Source organism: Octodon degus, unplaced genomic scaffold (assembly GCF_000260255.1).
Source record: "Octodon degus isolate 3935 unplaced genomic scaffold, OctDeg1.0 scaffold00038, whole genome shotgun sequence".
Taxonomy (NCBI): Eukaryota; Metazoa; Chordata; class Mammalia; order Rodentia; family Octodontidae; genus Octodon; species Octodon degus.
In genome coordinates, this window is record NW_004524614.1 from 4,773,697 (window position 1) to 4,794,766 (window position 21,070).

At 42.1% G+C, this 21,070-nt stretch overlaps 2 pseudogenes; both read left to right on the forward strand.

Annotated features, from left to right (window-relative positions):
- The window catches only part of LOC101570385, a 73,452-nt pseudogene extending 66,697 nt beyond the window's left edge, over positions 1 to 6,755 (forward strand).
- LOC101577831 lies at positions 924 to 1,820 on the forward strand (annotated as a pseudogene).
- Positions 6,756 to 21,070: the final 14,315 nt, after the last annotated feature.

Sequence of the window (21,070 nt, forward strand, 5' to 3'; positions counted from 1 at the left end):
GACCTGTTAGATGACTGATACATTGAGTTTGTGTTCTCTAAAAATTGAAGAATGAATTCTAGAACAATGGAGGTTAAGTGTAGGAAAATACTTACTAAAAGATAGATAGCTCCTAGCAGAGGAACTGGAGGCATCAGAAATGGGTACCAGAGGACACCACTTTATGGAGGGGTGGGGAATTTTGTCAAGCAATGCTCATATGGATATGATATGGCTTACAGCTATGATTAATCAATAAGGACACAAGTATAGTCACTTAGGTAATAGTGATCCAATGGGAAAACAAGTCACGTAACAAGAGTGTATGGAAAAAACAAGGACTTTTAGTAGGAAATGATGGGCCCAGAGATCTTGGTCACCCACTGGGATGACTGGTGTCAGTCTAGGCTTCCTTAGGCCTGGTGGTATTTCTTTGAAGAAGTAGACAGGCCTGGTCATCCTGTCTTTATCTTGAGGCCTGTTCTCCAACACCTGTCTCCAGCCACAGCTGAGAAGTGTTTCGTCCTTGTTCTGGCTCTCTAGAGGCCCTCACCCTATCTGACTGCTTCTAGTATTTTTGTCTAGCTTAGCTGTCTCTAATAATAGGACAAGCCAAGAAGAACATGACACAGCCACCACATGGTATCCCCCACCCTGCTGTTCTGACCTATGGATTATGGGTCTCCCTCTCTGTCCTCTCTGGGAGGACAAAACCTGTAATATCATGACTCTTTGATAACTATAAGGTTATTGCCTTTCTTGGTATTATTTGCACAAACCATCATTTCTCCAGAAACAAGATTTCAAATTTAATATCTGACTTTTGGAGATGAAGAAACTGGAATTCAGATAATCTTTGGGTCGTAGTTCATTGCCCTCTAAAACTTTGTGTTAAAAAGGCAACTTCTTGTTGACAGTGACTGGCAGAGACAGGGGCTGGCAGAATGGCGAAGCTGATGACAGAGACTGAGCTGATTGAGCAGGTGGTGCAGTACACTAACACCTTGCGGGACTGCAAGCTGGACTTGGGGGGATATAAAAATTCCTGTCATTGAAAATCTAGGCGCGGGGCTGGGGGGATGGCTCAATGGAATAAGCGCTTCCCTGGCAAGCGCAAGGGCCTGAGTTCAATCACTGGTTCTGCCAAAAGAAAAAAAAAAAGAAAATCTAGGTGCTACCTTAGACCAGTTTGATGCTATTGATTTTTCTGACAATGAGATCAGGAAACAGAATGGTTTTCCTTTGTTGAGAAGACTGAAAACATTATCGGTGAACAACAACAGAAGATGCGATGTCGGCGAGGGACTTGATCAGACTCTGCCGTGTCGCACAGAACTCACTCTCACCAACAGCAGCCTTGTGGAACTGGGCGATCTGCACCTGCTGGCATCTCACAAATCACTCACTTATCTAAGCATTCCAAAGAATCCCGTAACAAATAAGAAGCATTACAGACTATTTGTGATTTATAAAGTTCCACAAGTCAGAGTACTGGATTTTCAGAAAGTAAAACTAAGCACCAGGAAGCAGAGAAAATGTTCAAGGGCAAACGGGGCGCACAGCTTGCAAAGGATATTACCAGGAGAAGCAAAAACGTTTAATGGAGGTGCTGGTTTGTCAACTAACAAAAAGAAAGGTGGGCCCTCTCCAGGGGATGTGCAAGCAATCAAGGATGCTGTAGCTAATGCATCCACCCTGGCTGAGGTGGAGGGGCTGAGGGCATGCTGCAGTCCCGTCAGATACCTGGCAGAGAATGCAGATCAGTTCCCCCTGAGGACGGTGACGAGGAGACGGAGGAAGACACAGTCACCAAGGGGCCCTGCGCAGTGTGGCAGATGTAACAGACTCTTGGGATAAGTCTTGGTTTTTGAACACAGAGTAATGGCCTTGTTTGTGTCAACAAAGAGGGATCTGTCAGCATTGTTGAAATGCTTAAAGTTGCTGCCAATAATTTTGTAATGAATTTTGAAATCTAAATGTCAGTTTTCTACAAATGTTAAAAATAAAGGCAACTCACTGTGCTGCCAAAAAATAAAAAATAAAAAGGCAACTTCTTTTCCCATAGCTGAACTGAATTACAGATGGAATGTTTGGATTTGTTACCATTCTTTTTACTAATTATTAATTTTAAAATATTATTCATTAATTCAAGAGGCCCAAGGATTGGGATGACCCCGCCTCACTTCCAGAACAGTTGAAGCCAGAGGGGGAGGGCCACCACCCAGGTGGGTTCATGAGGCAGGGCCACCCCAGCAGGCCTACAGGACAGAGAGGGGAACCAAAGGGATTATTCTCAAGCCTTAAAATTTAATGGGATTTTTCTCTGCTAGGCCTTGGACTTATTTGGAACCCATGACCCCTTTTTCCTCACCAATTTCTCCCTTTTGGAATGGAATATCTAACCCAGGCTTGTCCTAGCCTTGTATTGAGGGAATGGATAACTTCTCTGGTTATACAGTATCACAGCTATAGGTGAATTTCACTTCAGGATGAATCATACCACAAGCCTCATCTATTCCAGATTTAGATGACATTTAGCTGATATTTTTGTACTTAAAGTTAATGATGGAATGGGTCAACTTGGGGGCTGTTGGGATAAGGTGGCTGTGTTTTGCATGTTAAAAAGATGTGGATTTTTAAAAAATGTATTTGGTACAGGGTCTCTCTATGCAGCTTAGACTCATAGTGATCCTCTTGTTTTCAGCCTCCCCAGAGCCAGGCCTAGAATTACATGCCCAGTCTCAGTGGCTGGCTCAGTGCACCAGGGGGCAGGGCTGGTGGTACTGGGGATTGAACCCCTGTCCCTGTACTTGCCTAAGCAGGAGCTTAGTCTGCTGAGTTATAGGCCCAAAGATGTGGATTTTGAGGGAGTTGGAAGTCCAGGGTTATGAGCGCAGTTGCATCCCTCTCATCCAAATGAAGACTTAAATCTTAGAATATGAGTGTAACAATACACCCCTGTTATCCCAGCACTCAGGAGGCTGAGGCTTGAGGATCACTATGAGCTCAAGGACAACCTGTACCACATAGTGAGTTTAAGGCCAGCTGGGGCTACATCAGCAAATTCAAGGCCAGCCTGGACTACATAGTGATATCATGGCATAAACAAACAAAAGCCAAATTAAAAATAAATAACAGAATGGTAATAATAGCATTAAGCTTCTCTTCTGTTAACAACTTAAGTTTGCAGGCCAAAAATTAGACAAAAAGAAGGGCTACATGGATAGCCAACATTTTGGCCCTAGCCATTCAAGGTCAGTGAGGACGCAGGGCATAGGAGAACCTGTAACATCATGTAACTCAGTGGTGTCACAAATTTCCTGATCAAGGAGATTATGGGGCCACAGAGGAGAAAGTGATTGACAGTGCATAATGTGCCTAAGGAGAGTCATTTAGAGAAAAAACATTCTCTCAGGCTTTCACAGAGAGCAAATTGTTCAAGCAATGGCCATGACTCATCTACATGCCTGACACTGACAAAGGATCTACAAACTGCGGTACAGGGTTTCAGGGTAAATCTTGAGGGGATGTGACTGACCTTGTCAGATACAAAAGTTACATTTCTTATTATATAGGTCTTGTTTTATCTTGTTCTTAACCATCCAGCAGAAAAGTATAAAAAATGAGGTATAAAAAGTAAAGCCATATTAATATGCTGAGCTATAAAAGGCTCAAGTCAACAACTCCTGACATTGCCAGTCCTACAGATAACTCACTACTATTATAGACTATTGGACTATATTGAATTATTTTGCTGAACACACCTACAAGATTTAAATGGCAATGGAATACCCATCTCTGACAAAACTAAACAAAAAAAAAGGAATATAAATGAAGGACCATTTTGTATCTGCATATACAAAATAGGATAGACATATCGCTACTTTCTCTTAATTCAGTGAGAAGAAAGATTTGTACTAATACCATTTGGACAGGATATCATGTCTACATCTTGCACTATGAATAACTACTACAAAGACAACAATATGCAATGTATTAATTATTGTAAATGTCCTACTAACCTGTTTTGAAACTGTCTCATTGCTATTTGTTTCTCAATAAAATTAATTAAAAAAAGAATGTGAGTGTATTGGAGATGGGAGTCCTTAAAAGGTAATTAAATTAAAATTGCAATTGTTCCCTCTTTCTCCTTAGAGAATATGTTCCAAGACCCCGAGTGGGGGAAAGAAACTACAGACAGTACCAGACCCGATACAGTCATACACTACATTTCTTCCATTGCTACATGGTGCTGCATTTACTTTTGTCCTGTATCTTATGCCCTGTGCTTCCTTTCACCACTCCTCTTGTGCTTTGGCACTGTTATTAAGTAAAATAATAATTTTTTATTGGAAACAAGTGCTGGAACACTAAGTAAGTCCATCTGGGAACCACGGTAGGTACTGAGTGACAAAGGTGGGTAATGTATATAGTGTGGATGTGCTGGACAGAAAGATAATGCACATCTTGAGCTCAGCAGAGTTGGGTAGCAGAATTTCATGATACTACTTGGAATGGCCTGCAGTTTAACTGATGGATTGCTTATTTCTGGAGTTTCTTATTTACTATTTCTTTTTAAATTTTTTTAAAAAGAATAATAAAAAATCAGAAATCATACAGGATTTCACTAAACAAATAATAGGAAATCAACAATGACTGTTATATTGCATATTGTTGTCTTTAAGTTAGTTTTGGATCATGGTTGACCACAGATGAACAAAAGTACAGAGAGCAAAACTGAGATAAGGATGATCTCAATCCAATATAACATGGGTCCTTATAAGAACCTGAAATTTAGATACATACATGGAGGGAAAAAACACATTAAGGTAGAGGAAGAAAAAATTATATGGACCAAGTTAAGAGGGTTCCAAAGACACCAACTTTGCTAATACTTGGCCTCAGACTTCCAGTCTCCAGAATTGTGGGAAAAATATGTTTCTATTGTTTAATCCACCCACTTTGGCTCTTTGTCATGGCAGCCTTAGCAAATGAATATGCTGTAACTCTTATGTTGCAAGCTAACACTGGCTTTATGATTTTGCTATTTTTATTGGTTTTGGCTGCTATAAAACACTGCAGACTCATGTTGAGATCCTAAAACCCTAGAGATGTTTTTTTACATGATGTGTTCCCATTGTATAATAAAGAATTTGCTGACCTTGGTCCCTGGTTCCTGAGATATAATTTCCAATCCTATAGCATGTCCTGAGGGCTAGAAGCTTTTGTTACACTTGGTAGGCTCCTCAGTCACATGTGAGCTTATCTCATGCAGTGACTCAGGCTGGGCCTGCTCCTGAGAGAAAGATGAATCCATATTGGAAGGTTAGGACTTAGAGCTAGTTTAACTCCTGGGAGAGGAAGAGGGCTGGAAAGTAAACTTTCCAGTGAAAGTGGAAACTTTTACTTCCAGTGAAAGTGACAAACTCTAAACACCATAAAATCTCCACACACTGAGGCTCAGGTAAAGCTCTTGGTTGGTGTCACACGTTGAGATGGTGACCCAACCTACTCCTCAGGTATAGGCCACAGGAACTCTGTGTTCAGGCTTGTCTATATCTTACCATACTGATCTTTTCATATGGCTTGTTCTGATTTGTACCCTTTAAATGCAAATTATGTAGCACTTCCTTGAGTTCCACAAGTAATTCTAAGATATCTCCACACACCAAAAGATTGCAAAGCCCCTGAATTTTTGCCAGTTGGTCAGAAGTGTGGGCATCCTGAAGACTTCCAGTCTTGCTGCTGAGGTCTGAAGTGAGGACAATCTTGTGGGAAACTCTCCTTAACTTTAACACCTGCAGTATCTCTGGGTCGTTGACATCAGAATTGCTCTGCAGTATTGCAATTGGCGAGTCAGGATATCACCCATCAGTACACATGTGATTAGCTTTTATAAACATATTATTAAGTGCATTCTGATCATAAAAGCGTATATTTTGTACAAAATATTTTAATACAGAAAATATTTCAAATAGCTCAGCAGACTAAAGGGTCTGCTTAGGCAGAGCACAGTGACCAGGGTTCAATGTCCAGGGCACGATGAGACAGTAATTGAAACTGGGCATGGTGGCACGCGCCTGTAATCCCAGCACTTGGGAGGCTGAAAACAGGAGAATCGCTACGAGTCTGATCTACGTAGTGAGACCCTGTACTAAATACATAAAAAAAGAAAATATTTCATAAGGATAGTAATTAGTTATAACCCCATAAGGCAAAAGAACCACTGTTAAAATTTACCGTGTCTTCCACAGGAGGCCTACACGCCGCTGCCGCCGCCAGGGCCATGTCTATAGTGATCCCTGAGAAGTTCCAACACCTTTTGCGAGTACTCAACACCAACATCGACGGGTGGCGGAAAATAGCCTTTGCCTTCACTGCCATTAAGGGTGTGGGGAAAGGTGCGCTCACATGGTGTTGAGGAAAGCAGACATCGACCTCACCAAGAGGGCTGGAGAGCTCGCTGAGGATGAGGTGGAGCGCGTGAGCACTACTAGGCAGAATCCGCGCCAGTACAAGATCCCAGACTGGTTTCTGAACAGGCAGAAGGATGGGAAGGATGGGAAGTACAGCCAGGTTCTAGCCAACCGTCTGGACAACAAGCTTCGAGAAGACCTGGAGCGACTGAAAAAGATCCGAGCCCACAGGGGCCTGCGCCACTTCTGGGGTCTGCGAGTCTGAGGCCAGCACAGCAAGACCATTGGCCACCTGGCCGCACTGTGGGTGTGTCCAAGAAGAAGTGAAGCTGTAGGCTTGCTCCGGCAATAAATAGTATATATACCTGCAATAAAAAAAATTTACTGTGTTTAGACCCTGTCGTCTAACTACCCATGTATCTAAAAAAATCAAAACCACACTGTGTTTGGGGTTTGGATCTTCACTCAACATTGTATCATGTTTTCTCACACTGTTGAAAATTCACCAGAAACATCTTTAATGATTCAGTTTTTCTTATATGTGCCATTATCTCACACACACACACACACACACACACACACACACACACCCCTTCTCCTTTGGGACCTTCAGCATTTACTATATTGGTTGACTACCTATACATACTAGATATCAGCAATATAGTACCAAACACGACAAATCAAATATTTGTCCTCAAAGTGTTGCCATTCCAATGGGGAAAACTAAAAATAATAACAATGCTAAGAAAAACACATAATATTGTGTCCAATTCTGACAGTTGTGTGAGAGAAAAGAGAGCAAGGAGCTGCATATCAATTTGGTAAATTAAACACATGCATGCAGTTTAATCTCTGGAAACATTACTGAAACCACAATAACGGATTTTTTTCTAAGACAAAATCCTGTAAACTCAGGAGAACAAGAAAAAAACAGAAGCAAAAAGTGTAAATCAGAGAGACATACCATTAACAAGTGCTGCAGACTAAACAAGGTGACTCCACACCCATCTCAGTGTCCTGGAACCCCCAAAGGCACACAGAGTACACTTGCCAGGCAGAGAAAAACAATGCTGGAGGGGAAACGATGTTAGAAGTGCCCTCTCCTAAGACACAAAGCCTCTATTTACTCAGCTGGGCATTTGCCCTCGCCATCATTAAAGGTCTGCAGGTTGGTTCTCTGAAGAGGACCTCTGGGCAAGAGGATGTGAGAGCACCTTTCTGAGAACAGGCACACTGAGTGAGCATGTGCTTAGTGCAGGCTAAACGCTGAAGCTGCTCCCCTCCTACCTCACCCTGCTCCTATCTGACTGCCAGAATACCAACAGCTGGACTGTTACCTCCAGGGAGGAGGAAGGAGATTAGGGAATCTTTTGGATCAAGAGAAAAAAATCAAAGGCCCTGAGATGGGAGGATGCTGAACAATAGATCAACCCAACACACTGCACATTGAAATTCAAAGTGATCCAGCTCACAAATACAGTCAGAGCTTCCAGATGGCTTTATCAACCAACTAAAACTCACTAGCAGATATCCAGGGTTAAAAGACACCAAAGGACCTAAGACAGGAAAGTACTATGGGACAAAACAGAGAGCAAGAAATGAGAACAATAATCCAAAACAAAATAAAACAACAATTATTAGAGGACTGGGGAGGAAGCTCAGCGGTACAGCACTTGCCTGGTATGTGTGAAGCACAGGGTTTCCTCTTTCACACCACAAAATGATGATGATGAGAACAATGATGAATATGCTGGCAACAATGGACTACAATGAAACATAGAAAAATTAAGTTTAAGTATTATCTGCAAGACTTTGTGTCCATGAAACAAATATCATTAAGGGGGAAAAGTCAAGGGGACCAAGGAAGAGCTTCCATAAGTTAAAACCATGATAGCAGAAATGAAAAGCTTAAATAGAATACTGAGTTGAACAAATTCACTACAAAGTAGAGGAAAAACACAGTGAAATGGAGAATAGAAATAGAGGACAATTCCATGTTGTTCATCTCCAATAACAAGGGTTCCAAAAAAGAACAGAGATTATAGAGTGAGGGAAAAATCAATGAACTGTTTTTTTGAAAACTTCCTGGAATCTATGCATATGAATTTACAAAATGAAAACATTTAGAGATGTCTTATAAATAGATTCAGTCATTCAATCAATAGATATTAAATGCCTACTATGTGCCATGAAATATTCTAGGCTCTGAAAATAAGGAATAAGTGAAACTGAATAAAACTCTTGACATCGTGGAACATACATGTTAGAAGGCTACTGAAATCATCCAGTGGGGGTTCACAGCTTGGTTGGTCAGTGCAGGGACAGAGAACATGCAGGTCAGACCCTAGCTACAAGTTATAAGCTATAAAAAGGCTTGACATTGACATAGGGCTTATGGCAGACAGGGTTTACTGATCACTTAGAGGCAGAGTCTGAAAGACAGGAATTAATGTTGAGACATAGATGACTCTAAGACAACTGGAAGAAAGAAACTGTCATTTAAGAGGGAGGGACAACTCAGAGAAGAACAAGTTCTTTTGTGGAGTAAGGTAGCAAGTGGGATTTGGAACTTGGTTTGGAACCTGCAATATCACTAAGCAATTGGATAAATGGGTACAGAGTATAAGAGAGTAGTCCAGGCTAGAGATAAAAATGTGAGAATCATCTTTCTTCTTTCTAGACCTTCCCATGCCTTGCTGCCCAGCTCAGCCAAAAGCATTCATTCTGTCCTACAGTTGTACTGTATTCTGCTGTCATCTGCCTTTGTGGCATGCTTCTGGGTTATGATCAAGTTAGAAGCAGAATATTGAACAGCTCAATTCCTGTAACTGTTTTCCTGAGAGATGCACAGCATCTAGTTTAGGCTACTTCTAATGTAAAACATACCCATGAGTGTAAGACATATTCCCAAGACCCAGATGAGATAACATTAAAGCTAATCATTAATGAACTTTATTAGTAGTATGTCTCAAAGCTAGTTTTTCCTTCACCTAATATGTCACTGCTTTTACTTACAAATTCCCTACATGATTAAGTGGAAGTAAATCTCCCTTAAGCTTCAGAGTAGATCCTGATTAGTCCAAATCATTCAAAACAATGCCTGAAAATAGTTTAAGACTGTACTGCACCTCGAGATGTAGTTCTGGCCTACAAAATGTGGGATGAGAGCAGCTGGGGCTTCTAGGACAGTTGTGTTTTTTTTTTTTATACTCAAAAGAGAGAGTTTCCTTTTCTCATACAGAAAATGACAACATCCAGAGAAACTGAGGCCCATTTTCTCCCTGGTCTTCAGGGTCAGGAAGGAGATAAGATGGAATATAAAGGAAATCATTTCCCCATATTGCTAGCAATGCTTCTCGCTTTTCACTGGTAGAAGTGTTGTAGACAGGAACTTGAAAGTCTTTGTAACAACCCAAGACTTTTCCATACATCATGCCTGTATATCTTCTATAACTTGGTCCAGTGACTCATAATCTCTCCCCTTAGCTTTGGGTTAGAGCTTAGTTATCTAGGTGCGCCACTGTATCTCCATCCACGATACTGATTGAGTATTGAATAGATTTGTCACCAAAAACCTTCTTCCAAAGTAATTTTATAGGGGTTTCATTCCTACCTAATATTCCTGGTAACCTTCTTTATGTAACAATATCACATTTCTTTGGATAATCACCTTCCCCCATTCTATATAGTTCTCTACATTAATCAAAAACTTCCTCTCTTCCTTTCCCATCTGTATTTGGCCACTGAGATTCTTTTTCTAGGGCACTGGAATCTTTACCAGGAACACAGGATAGGGATTAGTTGAAGGAGATTTATTTCCTTGATTGACTCCTGCACACTACCTTTGCTTCCTCGTACAAGATCCTTGGTGCTCTCCTGATTCCTTTTTTACTTGAGGTCTGATTTTCCAACTTTCTCTAATTCCATGAATTATTTAAGAGCCATCCAATAAATGCTTTTTTTTTTTGCTAAGTTAGCCATAGCTTCTCTAGCTTGCAACCAAAGAATTCTACAACAACAATCATCCACAAATTTCTGAAAGCATTAATTTATTATTGAATGAATTATTGGATAATTATTACATGAATATATCCTTTTAATATATCCTGTTCTTTGGAATAGAGTTGGTTATGGAAGCTGCAGGTTTGCATGGCTGTACATTTTCTTTTTTCTTTTTCTTTTTCTTTCTTTCTTTTTTTTTTTTTTTAGTATCAGAACTCAAACTCAGGAATGACCATTTTGTATCTGTGTATTCAAAATGGTTAGGATAGATATATAGCTACATTCTTTTAATTCAAGGAATAGAGGGATTTGTTCTAATAGTGTTTATAATAGGATATCATGTCTGCATCTTGTACAACAAATAACCACTAGGAAAGCAGTATGCAATGTGTTAATTATTGGAACTGTCCTACCAATTTGATTTGAAGCTGTCTCATTGCTATTTATTTCTCAATAAAATTATGGAAAAAAATAAAAAATAAAAATAAAACAAAAAAGTTTAGGTGAAATCAACAAAAGGAAAAGAAAAGATATTTGTATCATTTACCTCAAGAAAAAAAAAAAGAGAAAGAAATAAAGAAATCAAACTCAGGATCTTGCGCTTGCCAGGCAAGTACTGTGACACTGGGCTACATCCTCAGCCCTGTACAATTACTATAGCGATCTTGTTTTAAGCCACATCATAAATGCCAGTTGCCAAAACGCACATTTTTGCGTAAGAGATACTCCTTTATTGTTCAGCATAAAGGCTTCCTCTGAATGGAAAAGCTATCGGGCCACACAGTGTGATGGTGACTGGCAGGCAAGCATGCAGCACTCCTCTCTTGTGAACAATCTCCACTACCAGGAGCACATCACTAGGACATTACCTTGAGTTTTGTGAGCGAAAAGGTGTCCATGAAATTGCACACCCCATGAAAGATGCTCTAGATAAGAAACTCTGTGAAGTCTGAGCATGACAATGATGATACTGAAGGGGCATTGAAGAAGTCTAAATGTTATTTGCCTTTCCTTCCTCTTCCAATAGTATCATTTAGTATGATTTTTTTTCTTTTCCCTAAAGCACTAGAATAGAAGGAGATTCAATGAAAAGCCATTGCCTTAAGCTAAGAAGCCCAGGTGCCTCCTGTCTTTCTCCCATCCTGCCACCATCCTCCCATTAAAGATCAGACAGTCCTGTAGATCATATGAGTTAGAGCACACATGTATCAAAACAACATATGTACCCCCAAAGTAAATGACTATTAGGTGTCAGTTAAAAACTAAAACAAAGAAAATAATACACATAAAATTCCATGACCTGATGCTGGCTCAATGTCTTTTATCTCAAGTTAGATCCTGGAGTGCTAAAAATCTATCACATATTCTGTTCAGAGGCTTCCAGCTATGATAAAGAATAAGACAAGTTCAACTTCAGGGGGAAAACTAGCAGAGGTTTGCGAAGGAAGGAAGTACAGTAACTGTTCAATAAATACTTGTGGAAAGAATAAGTGCAGGCAGACAGGAATAAAACAGATCCAGTTCTGCTCTGCAATCACTGCTTTCCTCTCTACCATTCTGGTTCATTTGCTTTTCTATGTTTTTGTAAAATATTCAGAACAGCACACCCATAAGGTCGTGCAACCTCGTTTTACATATGAAAAAATTAAAGCCTGGTCAAAAAATTTAAGTGCTATGTGCAGGGTTATGCCAGTGAGTAAGTAGAGGCCTTGGCCAGCGTGAAGCCTTCAGCTGACCAGCAATGGGCCCACTGGGGAGCAGTGGGGAGAACCAATAAGGGCCCTGGGTAGCCCAGTGAGTGACCCTAACTGGATTAGCTTTATTTGTTAAATAATATAGGAAACATTCATAACCATTAAAACAGAGAAAAAGGTTCTTGTTCTAAGAATGATTATAAGAATAACACAAACAAGAGTTGCTAGGCCTCAATATATCCCCCAAAGGTCACGTATTAGTAATTGAATCCCTCTTGAAATAGTGTGAGAGCTTAATGAAGCCCTGACTAGGAGCTGTGAACACTGCCATCATGAGTGGACTAATGTTGTTCTCACTAGAGCTGGGCAGTTACCAAGAAAATGGATTTGTTATAAAACAAACTTGTCCACTGTTGACCTTCTGCCTTCCTCCATTGAATGGTGCCCACTTTAAGATGCCTGTGCTACGCTCTTGCACCTACAGCCTCCAGAACCCTGAGCTAAATAAATCCCTGTTCTTCCTGAATCATGCAGCCTTAGGTATTCTGCTCTAGTAGCAAAAAATGGACTAAGACAAGATTGCTGAAAAGAAAATTGAGAGTGATTAGATATGTATCTGGAATTTTCTCTTCAATCTGAATGATTATTCATGATTTACGTTTGTGTGTTGGGCATCAGAGACGGGCACTCACCATCACCAGCTAATGGGGGAGACGCAGCACTAGCTTTCTCCAGTAGTAGGTACTCTGGCCACGTCTTATGCTTCTCACATATCTCTCATAACATTTTATGCTTATATCCCCTGCTTCCCAAGCACTAAGGCTCAAGGCTGTCATGGTTTGGATGTGGAGTTCCCTGGAATAAGCACTAGAAGAGAGGAGACTGCAGTTCGTTTGATTTCCCAGTCAAGCTAGGAGCGCCCCCCCCCCTCTTCCCGTGAGTCACCTGGTTTAGTGAGCCTTCTTACTGGAAGAAAAAGAGAAAACATGGAAGGGGTGGGTCCATCCCTGTGGGAGTTATGTTGCATTGTCTTTTCTGCCAGACCAGGACACACCTCACGGGCTATTCCAACCTCACTCCCCACTCATACAGTCTTCTCAAGAAACTCTACGCTGCATAGTGCAGGACCATGTGAGACCCCACACCCCAGAGGACAAATGGTGACCAGAGAAAGGCTTCTATTTCATTTTAATGAACTGATTCTCATCTCTATGCCCACAAAACCTGTTCCTCTGTCTACATCCATCTCCACCGTGGTCCTCTACCCTCACTGCTCCTGGGGAAGAGGAGTCTGACTGCACATCCACATGGAAACTTCGTGCAAGGATGAGGGCTGCTTGTATGAAAACCCACAGGCCATTTTCCATTTTTCTTTATGCAAATTGGCTTTGAGAACTTAACATGTGGGGCTGGGGAGATGGCTCAGTAGCATAAGTGCTTCCCTGGCAAGTGCAAGAGTTTGAGTTCAATCTCTGGTTCCGCAAAAAACAAAAAAAAAATCCAAGAACTTAACATGCCTTCCTAGAGAGTCATCCATCCTCTGAAATAGAGTGCCGTGCTGGGCAAGCACTCTGTGCCAGGCCTTGTATCACTGACCATGAGACACACAATTTGAGGGATGGGACTTCACCATTCTCAGCCTCCTAAGGCCAGCAGAAGTCTCATTTTGATGGCATCTGCCACCAGCGCCAGTTCTAGGGATCAAAATGCTAACTCAGCAGGCTTACATTTTTCTACAAGCTTTCAGAAATATATTTCTTCCTTCTTGTTTACCAGAATGGACTCTATTAACAAGAATGCAAGGATCTTCCCTGATGTCTCCTGTAGCCTTTCCCCTTTGCCCCCTACATCATCTCATATCTTGGTTCATCTGGACCTTTGTCACTTAAATTTATCTTCTTCCACTGACATGGGCAACTGCTTAATCCCAAAGTGGGCACCACCATTTTTGCTGAACGCTTTGGAGGCATTTTCATAACTATCATATCAAAGTTTCTCCTTCTCTCCATGCTACCAAGTGCTTTCGTGGAGTTTGAGTCATTAGTGACTGTGAAACTATGTATGACTAGGGACATCTTGACATTCACTGATGGAGAGGAGTGTTTGAGCCATAGCTAAGATTCTCCTCTCGGACAGCTGACTTTATATCTCTGAAAAAGAGCTTTACATTTTTTTTCAAAGTTTTATTGATAAACAGATAGCAATGAGACAGTTTCAAATCAAATCGGAAGTACAGTTTCAACAAATAATACACTGCATATATTCTTCTTAGGGGTTAATTGCTGTACAAGATGCAGACTTGTGATCCTATTTACAAACACCATTAGAACAAATCATTCTATTCATTAAGAGAATGCAACTATATATCTATCCTAACAACCACTTTGAATACACAGATACAAAATGGACATTCATCGGTATACCCCATTTTTTCTAAGTTCCGTTATTGAATATTATAGGTGTGTAAACTCAGCAAAATATTCTAAAAGAGTCCAGTAGCCCATAATAGCATTGGGTCTTGTGTTTAACTGGCAATGTCAGAATTATTGACCTGAGTCCCCCACAGCTCAACGTAACAGCATGGCTTTATTTCCTATATTTCGTCTTCATACTTTTCTACTGGATGGTTAAGACCAAGGTAAAGCAGGACCTATGCAAGCTTTACACTTTGGTCCCTGTGGCTCCCACCTAAAACCAGGAACCTCTGCAAAATAGTCAAATGTTTCTCCTCTCAACCCAAGACCCCTGAGATGTAAAAGTCAGACTGGGCCTGCCAGCAAATGCTTTTAGTCTGTCTGGATAAACTCTATGCACCTATTTTAAGAAAACCCCAATTTTCTTAGAAATTGGATATGTAAAGGTGCTGACCTGTGGAGTCCCTTTAGAAACTTACAGCATCTTCTTTGGAATATTTTCACAATTCACTGCCTGAAAAACTTGGATCATGCTTATTTGCACACGCTGGATTTTGTGTCAGCTACATTTAGGGCTAAAGGTTTTCCTAGTAGCTCTGAAAGAAATTGCCACAATCTCTTTTTACTTTTCACCTGCAGGCTCTGACCAGTTAAGGACAGTGTGACAGCCAGGCAAGGACACTATCTTTTACTTTCTTTAGGTCACAATCTCAGTGCTTTTTCTGTTGCTATAACAACATACCTGAGGTTGAGACATTTATAAAGAAAGTATGTTTATTTAGTTCACAGTTTTGAAGGCTAAAAGTCCAAGATTGGGTAAACTATTTACCCTTTGGTGAAGACCTTATAGTGGATAGTATCAGCATGGTGGGAACATGTGCAAAAGAAATCAAATAGTAAGATAAGAAATCAGACTCAGGAAGGGCTGCCAAATAGCTCAGTGGATTAAAGTGCCTGCAAGCAGATGTAGGGGTTGGTGGCTCAATCCCTGGACCTAACATACTGGCCTTGTCTCCAGGGCATGCTGAGAAGGCAATTGAGACTGGGTGTGGTGGCGTGTGCCTGTAATCCCAGCTCTTGGGAGGCTGTAAACAGGTGGATCACTACAAGTCTGATCTAGCAGTGAGACCCTGAACAGTCTGTAGACCTTTCCCTAAAATACAAAAAAAAAAAAAAATCAGACTCAGGGGCCATGTTAGCTCTTTTTGTAACAACCTTATCTCATGGGAACTAACTTGGGTCCCACAAGAATTACTTGAATCTTTCACCATTTATTTATTTATTTATTTATTTATTTATTTATTTATTTGGTATTGGAGGGGATGGAACTCAGGGCCTTATACATGTAGACAAGCATTCTACCTTTGAGAAACACCCTAGCCTTAGGCCCCACCTTGCCACTGCCACCAAGGATATCTCCAGCATGTATGACTTTTGGGACAACACATCCAAGCCATATTCAAATCATAGTTAACACTATCTTGGTGGCTTACCATGTGAATGTAGGGCATGTGCAGGGGAACTGCTGAGAAGCACCAGAAGGATAACCCAATTTCCTCAGAAGGAGAAGGATCCTGTGGAGATGATGAGGTGCCATCAATGGTCCCTGCTTACTCTGGGGTTGATGTGTGGAGGAATCTTTGTCCTTATCTTACAAAGAGACCCTTTCCCACCAGCTTTGATGTTCAACCTCACTGTGATCCTCTGGTCTCTTTTGGGGTTTGATGGGGGTATGACTGAGTCCTCTGACCACCAAGGAGAGGAACTTTTCTCTACCTCATGCCCTGTTAGCTCCACCCTGTCCACCTCTCACCTCAGGTCCCTCTTCCTACCTCTCCACCACCAGCAGATACCAACAAAGGCAGAGGTTCACTGCGCTGAGCATCCTACTGGGCATCACACTATTTATTCTCTCAGAAGCACTGGGAGGCAGTAAGACCATCATTTTTGTTTATCACTCCCTGATGATCATGTAAGTTAGAAAGTCTTTTGACAACTGTTTAATAAAAATGGGCTCTACATCCTGGGTCACTTCCTGCAAAGTGTATATGCTTAACAGCATCACTGTGGGTGCATTCTTTTGCCTTCAGTTCACCCACCCATAGCAAACTCCTCAGTCAGTGCTAACTTCATGTCAATGTTATCTGCCAGGACCACCACCCAGGCCCCTCCATAACCATTCCTTCAACTCTGTAAGAGCAGGAAAGACTTTCCTCAGACCAGAGTCTCTGTTCCGCACCACTGGCAATCTGGGCTAGACAGCTCGTTGTCAAGGAGTAAGAAGGATCCGTCCTGTGCACTGTAGGATGTTTAGCAGCATCCTTGACTTCTACTTACTAGATGAGTAGCATCATCCAACCCAGGTGTAGCCAACAAAAAAGTCCTCAGACCTTGCCAAACACTTCTTGGGGAGGCTGGCAAACTGCCTCTTGAGCTGGAGTTCTCAGGAGGCTGAAGTCTTGGTTCCAAGCCCGTTTCCACTGTTAAACTTTGCAGTGCTGTGCTTGCTGTGCCTGCAACAGGCTCACTCTCATCATTTGGCTTGGTCTGTTCCAGCCACTAAAAGCATGCTCCATAGGCTCAGTAGCTTAGGAGCAACAGAAAGGTATTTCATCCTAGTTCTGGAGACTGAAATCTGATATCAGAGAAACAAGAAAATAACGAAGGAGATTTTCTTGATAACTGGTTAATAAAAATCAAAATCAAGATTTTCTTTTTTCCCTACCTTATAGCCAAACATATTTTTTTGACTGGAGATCTGACTCACAACTTTGTACTTGCCAGGCAGTCGCTTATGCCACTGAGCTATCTCCCTAGCTCAAGTGAATTTTTATTTTCAATTACAGTAAGGAATTGTAAGTTGCAAGCCAGTTGAAGTAGTTCATGTGTCTGCTAGACATTGTCGCAGCTGTGCCACTCAGTGCTTATGTACAGTCGGGGACTTACTGCATTTTTGTGTGTGTGTTTGTTTTTCCATGCTTTACATTGTATGCTTGTGTCAAGTGTGTAGGACTCACTTCTGTTTTATAAACAAATCCAATTTATGAACATTCTCCTCGAAAAGAACTCATTTGTGAGTCAAGGACTTAGTGTGTGTACCATGCTCATTATGTACAAGGTAAAAGGTTTTATAAATATTACCTCACTGACTCTAATAGCCACTTGGACCCCCACTCCCACTTCCCTGATGTGGTCACAGGAGCTATTCAGAGTCCCTGCCTTGGAATCCAGAATTATAACCAAGAAATTCTGGGACTGTTCCCACGGGGTATCTGTAACATCTGTAACTATTGGCAGCTATTGGAGATCGTGTGTTGCACTCCGTACACTAAATAGTAGAAGACGACAGCACGCAGAGAGCAAGAGCAGAGAGACATACTCAGATGAGGGCAGAGATGCATGGCAGCGAGGGCCTCACATGAAGGATCCAGTTCCCTGCTTGTTCCCAAGGTCAGGATGGGATCCCTGCTCACTCCTGGATCTTTATGACAACCTCCCATGTTCAGTTTAACACAGAAACAGATTGTTACTTTTGATTTGAAGGATAATGGGGAAATGAAAATCAGTTTACAGACATTCTAGTTAGAAGAGCTATTTATTTGTTATTTATTTATTTAGTACCAGGAACTGAACCCAGAGCCTCATTAAGTCACTGAGTTGCCCAGGTTGACTCAGAGTTATGAAATTCTGCCTCAGTCTCAGCAGTGTAAGGTCACAGGTAAATGCCACCACATCCAACTAGAAGCACCATTTATTGACATGTATAATAAAAGCATTGTGTTGCCACTATAAAGAAAATGACTCTGTCATGTCTATGTATGTTAAAGATCTGGACATAAATCAGTGGATTCCATGAGGCTGAAGTCCAAGTGCTCTTTCTTGCCCTTTTGATGGGGTGGGGAAGCTGAAGGAAGAAGCTAAAAGTGAAAAACTGTGAAGCTGGCAGGCAAATCAGTCTCCCCACTGGAAGACAACAGGCCCTTGCTCCAGGCCTGGAAGATTTGGTGGTGGGAAGGGTCAGGAAATGTGGCAAAGGTAAACATCAGAGGGAACATGGTGAATCCCAAGGCCTTGAAGAATACGGCTATCAGTGTCTAGGATCAGAACCAGGGTTGTTCCCCTTCCACATCATCCAATCCACATCGTGTGTGTTCTTTGATATTTGGTTTTTATAGTCCCTTCCAGTGAAAGGCTCCTTCTTGTCTAGCTTCAAGGTCAGCAGAGGATTGGGAGCATAGGTCCTGAGGTCATATGTCCAAAGTCAGGGTTCTGCCGAGTACTGGTTCTGTGACCTTGGGTGAGTTTGTCTTCAACTCTGTACCTCAGTGTCTTTATGTGAGACTGAGGCAGTAATGCCCCCTCCCAAGGGGGGGTCTTATACATGTGTTATGATTTAGACCTGGGGTGCTCCCAAAGACCCCATGTGTTCAGTATAGCACCCCATGCATACCCCATTGATATTTAGTGTCTCATGCACTTACTCAACTAATATTTACTGAATGTGTACTATGGGTCAGGTAACTGTAGGCAGCAACATGAGATGGGAAAGGAGACACCTTTATACCAATTGATTTTTTTTTTTGGGGGGGGGAATTTAGGGGAGGGTCTACAGGGTGTTCAGGGTCTCACTACTAGACCAGACTCGTAATGATCCACCTGTTTACAGCCTCCCAAGAGCTGGGATTACAGGTGCACACCACCACGCCCAGTCTCAATTGCCAGGGACAGGGCTGGCATGGCAGGCCTGGGGATGGAACCCCTGACCCCTGCACCTGCTTGCAGGCACTTTAATCCGCTGAGCTATTTAGCTGGTCCTATACCAACTGATTTTATGTTGATCTTAGTATTTTTCCTAAAAGACTGGAAAATAAAAGACCACTCAGCAATTACGACCCCTGCAATTTCTTTGGCCCTCCTACTGATTCTAGCCCTGTGCTAAGCATGCTCTGTGCCTTTCCTCTTTCATAGGCTGGCTTAGTTACTTCTTTGTCACTGAGACACAGTGTGCCAGACACAATTTAAAGGAACAGAGGTTTGTTTCTATTTACAGACTCAGTCTCTCATGCAGGAACTGCACAAGGGAAGGGCTTGGGCCAAGGAGAGCTGCTCACATCATGGCATCCAGGAAGTAAAAGGAGAAAGGAGCTAGGGAGAGAGGCCCTTCCAGGTCATATGCCCAGGGACCCTGCTCCCATCAAGCCCCACCTTCTACCCATATTGGCGTTCGGTATAGCACTCCATAAGTACTCACTGCCCAGACACATGGGGCCTTTGGGAGCACCCCAGGTCTAAATCATAACACATGTACAAGGACCCCCCTTGGGAGGGGACATTACTGCCTCAGTCTCACATAAAGACACTGAGGTACAGAGTTGAAGACAAACTCACCCAAGGTCACAGAAACAGTGCTTGGCAGAGCCCTGACTTTGGACATATGACCTCAGGACCTATGCTCCCAATCCTCTGCTGACCTTGAAGCTAGACAAGAAGGAGCCTTTCACTTGAAGGGAGTATAAGAACCAAGTCTGAACCACCCTCCTCCCCCCTCAAGGTCCTGACCTTCAAGAGTAAGGCAAATGCCCACAGAGATGCCAAGCTGGGCACTCCCTTGGCCAATTGTGCAGGCTTTCTTAGAGAGATGAACCACATGGGCAATCCATCATCCGATGACTGTGGCGCCGGCTGCAGGCTCTTGGGGCCTGTGCTTGACTCCATTAACATCATTTAGTTTTTAGACTTTTCCTAATTAAGAAAGGTTCCCACCAGCAACAGCAAAAATCCTCACCACCTCTTTCATTATCCCAGCTTTTCTTCCCCTTAATTACTATTGAGTTCTTGGCTGATTAAATTAGTTTTTGAGATCCTTTCTGAAATCTTGGGGAAATTATCTAAAAATCATGAAATCAATTCCTTTACGCTGTTTTAATCTTTTATGCCCTCTGCTCAAAGAGGGATGGGCAGACAAGTGCAGGCCCTCTGAGAAGTGTGCAGCCCTACACTGCTTGCCAGCCTTCTAGGGCCTTTGTGGACCATCTGGGTCAATTTCCTTCCAAGTAAATGAAATGCAAATAAAAATTCCAGCAGTTTTTCAGCTGCCGGCTGCCCAGCTGATTAGCATGACAGAGGCTGGGAGATGAGGCCTGACCCGGTGCACTTCCCGTCATCTCATTAAGTTGTAACTCCACCGCGGCTGCATTCATGGTGTTTATTGATGCTGAAAGGCGTCTTTATCCAAAACTAGCTAAATTCACATTCAGAGTTTTTACTTGGAAGTCCTGCCCGCTTCAGCATCCACATGAAAGTGAACCTATTGTGGCTGCCTCATGTGTCCTGCTGATTCTGAAACAATCTGGAGGTTTCCCAAAAAATGTTTATTTCCCAAGTTTGCACCCTTCCATTCTACTCCCCCCAGCCCCCCAAAGCAGGGGACACGCAGTGTAGGAGGAGGTAGCAGCGAGCGTGGGAGGAATTCCTAACATCAAGTTCTCAAGGATGCTGGAGAGTGGGCCCAAATGATTCTAAGCTCTGTAGAAATGATTCTAAGCTCTGTAGGACTGATGGAAGC